Genomic DNA, 11,406 nt, shown 5'->3' with positions numbered 1-11,406 from the left:
ACATCCATGTCAAAAATATGAGACTGTTGCTTTGTCAATTATATTATTCTTACGAAGACAAAGGATTCGTACAATTTAATTCTCTTGAAAGGTCTGGACTATTAAGACTATGACGAAGCCTGTTTACGGCGCTCCTAGAGCTTCCAATATTATTAAATCGTACCCTATCAATCAGATTCGACTCCTGAAGGGAGAGAAGAGCGAATCGCCGAAAAGAGGGAGGGGGGAGAGAGGGAAAAAAAAAAATCAATTTGATATCCACAGATGGTTGGTGGAGATAAGATCGCCAAATGCGATTCATAAATGGAGCCCTGTCGCGGTTTGGTACTCTGCTGGGACCATCACTAGCGGAGGAAAGACCGGCCGGGCGAGGCTGGCGCGGATAGCAGTGGTACGGCGGGCGACGATGTGGTGGTGGTGGTGGTGGTGGTGGTGGTGGTGGTGGTAGTGGTTATGATGGTAATTAGTAGCAAACATTGGAAGAAACTACAGGTAAAATGTTATCCACCAATTCATCCAGTGTGTGTGTGTTGTGCCAGTGATGTAACTCCTTAATGTTCAATTTACAGAAAAGTTAGCCTGTGTACCACTGTTTTATCGGTGCCAACACAGATTGCTGAAAAAAAAAAATGTCTTAGTTGACACTGTTTGATAAAAGGTAACGCATTTTGGTCATCATCTTCAGCTTCATGTGAATAGGTGAACGGTAAAAGTCTCTGGATCAGACGCCAGAGAAATAGGCTAAATTGAAGAAAGTGGTGGGTTACAAACCAGACAAGGACGAGGGGGCAAGCGAACTGGTGGGTGGAGGGGGGGGGGGTGGAGGGGCTGAAAGTTAATGGCGGCTTCACTGATAGAAAAAAAAATAGGGGAAAAAGAGATTTCTTGGCAAATGTCATAATAATGACATGTCTGCGTATACTTCTGCAATTTATTTTATGTCCAACTTCAAGTCAATCCTCTCTCTTCTTTTGAATTAATGTCGGTCACCCCCTCCCCCGGAATATCTTTGTCATATTAGGGATGTGAGTGAGAGAGCTACATAATAACGTGTTAACTGCAACTCTGAATTCGACAAAAAGTACATGTACAAGTATTTTTAAAGTGCGTTTGATTTTGGATGCGAAAATTAAGTTTAATTCATTTGGATATTATTATGAAGTTGTGGATAACTTCATCCTGACGACCAAAGATCACTAACTTGCTATGCGATTGTCTGACGTCATTTCTAGTATCTTTCCATCCGATATGAAAAGTAATTAACACGGAATTTGCAACAAAGCACTAAGTTATAGACCATGGAGCTCCATGTTTAGATGATTTGTTTAATGTTTGTTTCCATTTTTCCCCACGACAGACGTGAGACGAGATTTTGGCAGTCATTCCATTATTTCCCAATTCTATTGTACTGAGGAAACAGACACACGTCACAAGCCTTCCTCTCGACATAACAACATTACGATGATCTTTGCCAGTATTGCCAAAATTCCTGTCATGAATCCCTAACTTTACTTTCAATTTCTTTCTGTTTTTCTTTTGCAAGAAATATATTATGAGATCACTTATAAAATAGAGAAAGATAGAATGCTTGATATGCTGATGATGACTGACTTAACATCGCCCGCCCACCCATGGGCATAAAACCAAGATGTACCAGCGTCCTTGTCCGAAGTCTGAAAAAGATTTAAATATCAAGAACTTTTGAACATGAAAGTAGACGCTCTAACCCCGACATAATACTTCTCTAAGGATGAGATGATGACGCGAACCGCTGAGCAGAGAACGCCGAGTAATTAATGTCCCGCAGGGTTTCTTCCCGCGGGAGTACCCGGATGAGAGCGTGGTCTTGGGTGTTGACCTTCGTCAAGTGTAAACAGACGCCCGAAAAATTGCGGCGCGGTGCCAGTCAGTCCGCAGCGTCGTATGCTAATGAGCAAATCCACCGAATTTATTCCACGCGCAGGAATTCTGCGCATGTGTCTGGCGACGAGGCTTTTCGTCGACGCAAAATGTATATCCCCAACATCGCTCGTTGTTACGTTGCCATGAACCTGTTTCCGGAGCCGTGACCGGGTAAGTCTTGCAGTCCAATAAAAGACGATTAATTCCATACTTTTTTTAGCCGAATTTGACATTTTTTGAGGGAGATACAATGGATATAAGAAGCTGCTTGCGATAGAATCTGATTTTGACATGCACTGATACATTGCTGGATCCTGACCCATCTACAACTCCTATGGTTATTTTAATCAGTTATTTGAATAGATGAGATTCTAGCGGAAATTTTGATACCAGCCTCATTTTGGCTCAAAAATAAACGAAGTGATCAAAATTGCACCCAAAGTCGAAGCAAATTTCCGAAAATATTGGTTTTGCGATGCCATCTGTATGCATGTAGGGTCACGTGACCTTCACGTTAACGAGAATTCCGGACTCGATTTTGTCTCTGCAGTGGCAAGTTTTGATCGCGCACGCACTGGCCGTAGTCCCGTATGTACAATTAGATGTCCTGTTCTGTAAAATAGTCGTCCACGGTATCGTATCACAGCTAGCGCTACTACTGGTTAGAACTAAAAGTACAGAGATCGATATAGATCATGACAGAGTACGATCTACTAGTAAAATGTACATGACATCAGTCAATTTCCCTTGTTGTATTTGGCATAGACCCTGCACTATTTTATTATCATTATTATCATTATTTTTAATAGAACCAACAGTTAAGTTCTACATTCTATAGTTTGATGAATTCAAAATACATTATGATGGTATGGGAATATGTACAATCATAATGTACCACCTCATACTAGTCATACTATCACAGTCGTAGCATTAGCATTTTGACAATTTGAATACAATGGGGTGATGTACCAATGTTTTTGTGACAAATGAAATATTATTTACTTCTGGTTCCACTGTGTTTTAATAGACTTGACAAATGCATGTTTCGTATACTACGTTCATGCCAAATGTCATTTTATTTTCATCTCAATTGTTGCTATTTCACTTTTTTCTTTTGCCTCTTTGTAAAATTTCTATAATGATCTTTGAACAATAGAAAGACAATGCTCTCCTTTATAAATGCCATTGGAATTGAACTGTATAAATTCCAGTTGTATACATTTTTGCAATTAGTTTAATTCCTGACAAATATTTAGAATAATTATAATTGTTTTGTAATTGAATTGTACTGTAGTCCTTCTCAAAGTATATATATTTTTTGAACTCTGAATTAACCTTTCAGCACCAACCCCTTGCGAGATGTGTGCCACAAAAGCAGCTTCTTGCCAAAGGTGTATGAGTGTTAAGACACCAACCAAACACCATCTCCTGCCCCAAGCCAACAATGCTCCACCAAGCCAGCCACTGCGGGGACACCAAGCCAGTCAGCTCCTGCTCTACGCCAAGAGTGCTCAAGAGACAGAACATCCAAGCGTGTGACCTTCCCGCAGGAACTGGTAAATTGGATACAGGATTGCATCTGTAAATTATAATTCATGCTCTTTTCAACTTGCACTCAAGTTCCTCAAACAGGGATTAATAAATTGAAATTTTAGTTGGTACAGTTGTATTGTAAATTTTTGTTAATGATTATTGAGCAATAGAAAAAGTGTAATGTCCTTATTTAAGATGCCACTGAACATTAAGTCATGAAATTTAATTGTACACATTTTAAGAGTAGTCAAATGAATTATGGGCAGTAGCTTGAATGACTGTAATCCTTCTCTGGCTGTCATGTAATTGTAGTTCTTCTTGAAGAATATTTTTTAAACTCTGATTTGCCTTTCAGCACCAACCCCTTACCAGATATGTGCCACAAAAGCAGCTTCTTGCCAAAGGTGTATGAAGACACCAACCAAACACCATCTCCCCTGCCCCAAGCCAACAATGCCCCACCAAGCCAGCCACTGCATGGATACCAACCCAGTCACTGCAGGGATACCAACCCAGTCAGCTCTTGCTCAACGCCAAGAGTGCTCAAGAGATGGAACATGCCGGAAATGCTCCATTACAGCTTGTTTGTATGACCCTCCCGCAGGAACTGGTAAATTGAATGCTGTACAGGATTGCATCTGTAAATTATTATTCTAGTTAAACCCATTTTGTTTGGTCAGTATAACACTCAAGGTGTATCCCCAAGTCAGTAGAATGCTCATGAAGATCAACTGCTGCCCCCTCATTCTGCTCTTAGGTTTCACAGGTTGTAATCATGCTGGGTGAGAACTGTCTGGGCAAATGCCCCAGACATGTCCCACTATTCATGTATCCAGACATCACTCAATATGGCTGCTTTTCAGTTATTCAGGAAAAAGATTCTACTTTTGCTGACTTTTTTGGGATTTACAAGAGACATTGAACAAAGAAGAAATAATGTTGCATATTTAACAAGACAATGTTGATGTAGGAAAAATAAGCGTGTGAATAAGCAGTGCAAATGTAAAAAACAGGGGCAAAATTGTGGTCCTGGTTGTACATGCAGGAATTTTACAAATTTAGATAACCATGTAATTATGGAAAGTGAAGGTAGTGATAGTGACAATGTAAACTCTAGACACTGCAGATTTGTCTGAAAATGGTACAAATGTATAGCCTTGCTTGCATTGTGATCAAAGTTGCACAAACCAAGCATATGTGCATTTATACCTGTTTACAGAAACTTCTTTTTATTTCTTTTGTTTCAACAAAAAAATTAAGGGGGGGGGGGGTGTGCGCCGGTTGCGGTCCTCCCTGGATCTGCCACTGTGAAGATGTGTCAGTCAGTTTTGATAAGTTATTTTGTCTAATGCAGTGTGTGAAGAATGTGTGTGAATAATGAACATGTATTCATCTAAGAGCAATCCTACCTCTGCATACTACTAGTATACTGATTCTTTGTTTTAGCTTTCTCGTTTAAAGCCTGTATTGTAGTTTATACATTTATGAATTATGTTATTTGCCCTAGGTTTGTGTGGCAAACTAAAGTTTTGATGGGCAGAATGTGACCAAATACCTACCCTCATCAAATCTGAAGTTCCACATACTGTAACAGTGGATATTTTCGCGCTTGGCCGGGTAAGAAGAGTTTCGCGTGATTTTAATTCCACGGAATCAAGACATCCCACACAGGAATATATGGCAAGCAAAAATATCCACATACTTTTATTTTCGCGCTAGTTTTTTGGTTGCGCAATATGCACGAAAATTTCAACAACGCGAAAATTTCCACTTTTACAGTAATCATTCTCTTACAAAGCTTTTATGTATGTGAAAAGGAAAGTGCAAATACAGGTGTATCACTGAAAGTAGCTGTGTATGACAAAGGAGGTACTAAGCCTCCTTGGTATGGTAGTATATTGTATGTAAAATAGATACCAGGCATGCAGCCAACATTTTTAAAGACACGTATAAGATTGGGAGAGAACTGGAATAACGAAATGTTGGACATCAGATACCTCAGTCTATGAAAATGTGAGTTATATACAGCTGAGTTATTACACTGAGAAATACGCGTGTTGTCACAGTCATTCCTATGACTACCACTTATGCATGATACACTTACATGCGTTGATGATCTGATTGGTTAAGCATGTACAAATTCATGTGGTTGCTATCATTATTACATCATAATAATACAAATTGATCTTGACTGCAAGTCAGCATGCTCATAAGAAAGGCACAATGCCTCTACTCAGATACCACACTCGGGCATTGCCATAAGCATTCCCCATGACTACCACTTTAAAGGAAATATTCATTTTGTTTATTTTCATAATTGTTATTGTGAACCCTGAGGAAGACATTCATGTATTCTTCGAAAATTCAGCCTGAATAAATAGCGCTGTTGGACTGAAATGCATTACTACTCTACTTCGCCATCTTTCATATACTGTATAATAGTCCGTCGCTGGGGTGACAAGACCTTGTATCTGCAATTTTGGTGAAAATGACTTTTTTGGATTAATGGTCAAATAATGGGTTAAGTGATGTCCTGTCCAAATCCCAATTGTCTTACTCCAAAAATGAAGCCACCATGGCATATCAAAGGAAAGGCTATCCCATTCGCTACAGTGCTTTGGCCGCCATGTTTTTTGGCTCTCCTGAACCTTTGACATTTTGTAGATACGTGGTCTTGTCGCCCCAGCGACAATATATATATATATATATATATATATATATATATATATATATATATATATATATATATATATATATAGATATATATATACATATATAGCATATATATATATATGCTGTTCTTGCCAAATACATGTAGTACTAGTGGTACATGTGCCTTAAAAGATGTAAACAACCAACCTTGCCAACAGAAATGTTTTTGTTTTGTTTTTGTTTTTTTGCATCACATCCTGTTTAACAAAGAGCAATAATGTTTACAATATTTTGTTAGTTTGTTATGAACTTTAGGGTAATCCGTATGATAATAAAAAGTTTTTTCCTGTCATCCTATACTGCCAAGTAGTTGAAAAGATAATGCAGAATAACTGAAGAGCGTTGTGGAAACTGGGTAGAGGAGAGAGAAAGAAAGAGAGAGAGATGTCCAGTTTAAGGAGGGGAAAACAAGCAAGAGTGTGAAAGTCGTGTCTTGTGGAATTTGAATGTGGATTTCAAATCAGTGTAAATTAATGAATGCTACACTGATGATTACTTTTTTCTGTTTTGATAAAAAGGCTCGAGTACACATACATGTACATCAATCTGTACAATCCATAGTAGATTTTCAGCTTTTGTTCTCTTGTCTTGCTAGCAGCTTGCTTCCATCCACCAGAGACAAAAGATGAAATGTAAATAATAATAATAATAATAATAATAATAAAATATGAAAGATATATATATTGTATTTAAATATCTAAGAACATAACAGATCCGCAAGGAAGCCAGCTTGCTTTGACTATCGTCATTCTCTGAGTCCCATCAGTGATTAGTTACCACAGCCTATGTACCGTCTTGTCATCTGGACACTACAATGACCAATGCACCCATTCACACAAGTGTCCAGAGAAATACAAGTACACCTATGCTGGACTAGTACTACCACTGGCTGCTGCTGCTGCTGGCACTACTGGTATGGTATTACAAGTGTACTAGTACTACTAATGTACTAGTAGTCCACTAGGCACTACTACTATAGCCACTACAGTGTACTAGTAATGTAGTCCACTACTACTATAGCTACTACAGTGTACTAGTACTACTATTAGTGCTACTACTACTACTATAGCTACTTACTACAGTGTACTACTACTAGTTCATAACAATCATAGGCACGTATAGATCTACACGTGATACTTCTTACGGAAATACCTGCTTCTGTGGTTCACCGCAGCGAGTGTTCGGTGCAGTTACCGTTTTTGCTGCAATCGCAACACTGCAAAACGAATACTTGGGACTACACTGACGGGTTCGTGTTTGCACTCTGTATATATTCACATTCTTCTGTCGATTCCTTCATTCATTTTGATCGATTGGACTCATCAAAAGACGAGATACATACTGAAATGTGATAATAAGTGTTCAAATCAACTTCAAAATGGTTTGATGTTAGTCTATAAACAGTTAGTTTTACGTCGGGCCCGGCAAAAGCAGAAGCCGTAAGTGGAGATTCACTATGACGTCATTCATGGCAGCCTCTGCAGACGGTAATCGACCAATCACAGCACAAGGAAATCGGATTGTCTTCATTAGGGCTAGTTGACAGTGTAGTTGCTCTAGATTTTGCTGGATCCTGACCCATCTACACGAAATGACCCATAAAGAGTTACATTTTTCGATTGATTGATACATTTCCCCCCATTTCGTGATGTTTTTTTATTAACTCATTGTCTAGAAAAGTGAAATTTACCGGATGATTTTGAATTGAATTATTTTTTTTTCAACACGATTTTTGATGTGAAATTATAAAATGTTATCGTAGTTTTTTCTACTTGATATTATGATTTCTGAAAAATTCAGAATTTCGCTGATCATCTGCAAAAAAACCTGGTTTGATATCATGCACATGAAGTGAAATATCGCAGATTGAAAACCAGTCCTCGAACACGGCACGAGAGACCATTTCAAGGTCACACCGCTGCGCTGTAGAATGATTTAGACACATTTTCGCGACGCTGCCGGCTGGCTGGGTGCCGAGAGAGGTCGCGTCCCTGCGGTGACCCTTGACCCCAAGGCGTGCGCGTGCCGATAGAAAAGTCGGATGTAGAACCGCGGCTGCGACTGAGGCAGTTCTCGTTACCCTGCGGGTGGTAAGAGGAGGGACGGGTGGGGTTGAATGAGTAAGGTAAGTTACCCGTGGACATGTGCATGGTAGTGCGTGATCGCATGTCCACATCTAATGCAGACAAGACTTGCCACTGCAAGATAGTCATGTTTCTCAGCGACGGAGTGTCTGCTTCTTGCTAGTTGACTCAATAGTTTAATGAGACCCGATAGTATTCGTCAGAGAGAGAGAGAGAGAGAGGGAGAGAGAGAGAGGGGGGGGGGGGGGGGCTGGAGGGCATGATGTAGACACACACTGGATTAGATGCGACGAAATCAATGAAGACATGATCATGAAAACGGTACTGGTAATAGCAGAGCAAGACCAATTGTTCAGTATGGATTGGCGATGGTGGTTTTTCATAAGACCATGGACCTGATAAGACTATAGTAGTTGTTTTATTGCAGAAAGGAAATTCCCTAACCTATCACTTTTCCATCGCCAAGTCTGCTCCCCTTTCAGCTCCCCCTTCCCGGACAAGGGTGGTCTATAAGCAATCGATGTTGTTTTCCTCGTAGTCTGATCTGGGGAGAAAATACAGCAAAATGGAAGAACAACGCTGTTAAAACAGAGGGTTGTTTTGGAGGGATCTGGAAGCATAGCACACAAAATTGTCTCCTCCTCCTCCTCCTCCTCCTCCTCCTCCTGGCAACGATCGAAGTTATGCCCCCGTGCTCTCTTCTGGCCCATGGCCCTTCTTATCGCCACGTGGCTCAAGTCATTATTCCCGATGTCTCTCAACAGCGTCAGTGTTTCGAGAACTCCCAGGGTACAGGCTGTTCTTGAGGGGATTTAGAGGAGGATTTTATGCGTCCGATACGCGATTGATGTTGGCGATCGCCGAAAATGTCCATTACACTTCGCCAAAGCTCTCGGAAAAACCCGTAAGGCGTTTCATCCTGAGTGCCCCGTGTGACCAGCTTCCTGCAGAGAAGAACAGAGGGGCGAAAAACAAACAGACAAACAGATAAACAAACAAAACAAAAACTGTTAGCAATTATTAACAACAAGAAAACAACAGCCATCAATTAATTGAAGGTTCAGGGTATTCATGATATTATAATCATAATTATCTCGCACACGCGACAGACGGATATTATGCTTCTCAAATTTTTCCTGGTCTACTGGTTGCTTTTCATCCTTTAAAACAGTCTTAGATGCTTACAGTATTAAGACGATCTGACCCATCCCAGTGCTATCACGACTGTACAATTGACCTTGGATTTTTGCTGTCATCGCGATATGATAACTATGATAGGTTATTACTAAGAACTACACACTCTGCTGTTACACGTTAACGTGATCAGTACATGGCACTTCGGAAGGCGAATGTGTGGAAATACATGATATTTTGCTGTATGGAAAACTTGGGGCAAGTCACGTATCATCCGTACCGACTTCTTAACTCAAGGTAAATGTTCCACCGAAAATGGGTTAAATGAAGAAATTATACCATTCGAACGATTCCTCCCAGCTTGTAGTACGAACTTGCAGTGAACTTTGCGCCAGGCAGATGGTGGAACGATCCAATAATCGGAAAGGCAGTCGCTGTATTTTCGTCTGAATTTCACCGAAGAGCCAGGACCACATTCAGGTTTCCGCCTCTCGGGTGTGCCTGGTCACGTATTCACTGGCAGAGTTCGTCCTCCGAATATTCGCCTTTGGATGTGCCGATGCACTGATGGTGGTATTATATCAAAGTGGGGTTGATGCTCGTTATACCGAAGATCGTTAAGCCGAAATGAAGTAAATTTCGTTATTCCAAACACTAGATTTCCGCAAACCTGGATGTTCGTTAATACGAAAAAAAAAAAAGAGAGAGCTCGCTATAATCCGAACATTGTGGCTTTATTCCAATGGTTTGTAATTCCGAACATAAAAAAAAATAAGGTTAATCGTTATCAGTTTTCCAACACACACAAATTCTGTTTACCTATAGATGTTCGTTAATTGAAAATGAAAAGGATTCGTTAATCAGAACATTTGTGGCGTATTTCAAAGATTCGTTAATCCGAAAATGAAAGGAAGTTGGGTACTAGAGAACCTTCGGGATTACCTTGCCTTATATAGTTCGTTTTCGGATTACCGAACGTTGGGAATCACGAGCTACAACCATTAAAATGCAACTACACATCATGGTCACATAGACTTTAAATGTTATAAGTAAAATCAGAAAAGGAAGAAGGGTGGAGATTTCATCAATTCCCAACCTTCAAAAAAAAAATGGAATTTTACGTGAAGTTTCACTTGCTTTCACGAAAATTGAGTGATAGTAATCAGGAGGAATGCAAAATCACAATTGGAGTTGATGAGGACTCGTTATTATCTCCCGACACTTTTTCTTTTTACCCGTACGTAAGTTTTCGATGACTTTCTTGTTATCTACATGACTTATCAAAAGAAAAAAAGAATTATCCTTCTCTTCAAACTTATTGTAGTTCTGTAATAACTTAACAGTGGTGACTTTTATGTGTGATAGGGGAGAGGATTAGTATTTACTGATTACCAACGAACTATGGGAGACACGTGTATAATACAGTAATTATGACCTTGTGATATGACAGCTATTGTTACCACCACGATCAGCAAGTATCCTTCTTACTACCGACGATACATTTCATGATTTATGGCTTGTTTTGGTTTGTGAGTATACATCAACTTCTTGCTATATCAGGCATTGACAAATTACTTGCTTTTGAGTTTGATCAAATCGATTCACAGATGGCGTAGACACTATAAGAATGAAATAAAACATCTGATGCAGAGCATTTTGAACGCATCTAGTGTGTAGCAGCACCCCGTGAGTACTGTATCATTGATGAATTAGCAAAGAAAGCAGGACGTTCTGATAAATAGTAGACTGAATGCTTGGTATGAATAAGCCATCGTCTATGCTTTTGAAGACATGGTAAAGAGCTACATAAGACGTAATAGCCAATGATATGTCTCGTGGTCATCCGATGAAGTCGATATTGTCTACTGTAATATGACTTTTTTTTTTAAAGGTCCAGCACACCTTTGGAAGCAGTGATTTTACAAATGTTCAAGATATCTCATTTGATGCATATGCGTAGGTCTGTTGTATCACAAAACATCCTACCATATAAAATTTTCGCAACAAAGCCTAAAAGATAAGGAGATGTCAGTATTTTTCT

At 39.6% G+C, this 11,406-nt stretch overlaps 1 pseudogene; it reads left to right on the top strand.

The window, feature by feature from the left end:
- The first annotated feature begins 3,346 nt into the window (after positions 1 to 3,346).
- On the top strand, positions 3,347 to 5,882 carry LOC140235053 (uncharacterized; annotated as a pseudogene).
- Positions 5,883 to 11,406: the final 5,524 nt, after the last annotated feature.

This window comes from Diadema setosum, chromosome 11, assembly GCF_964275005.1.
Source record: "Diadema setosum chromosome 11, eeDiaSeto1, whole genome shotgun sequence".
NCBI lineage: Eukaryota > Metazoa > Echinodermata > Echinoidea > Diadematoida > Diadematidae > Diadema > Diadema setosum.
This window is presented reverse-complemented; position numbering and strand designations above follow the sequence as displayed.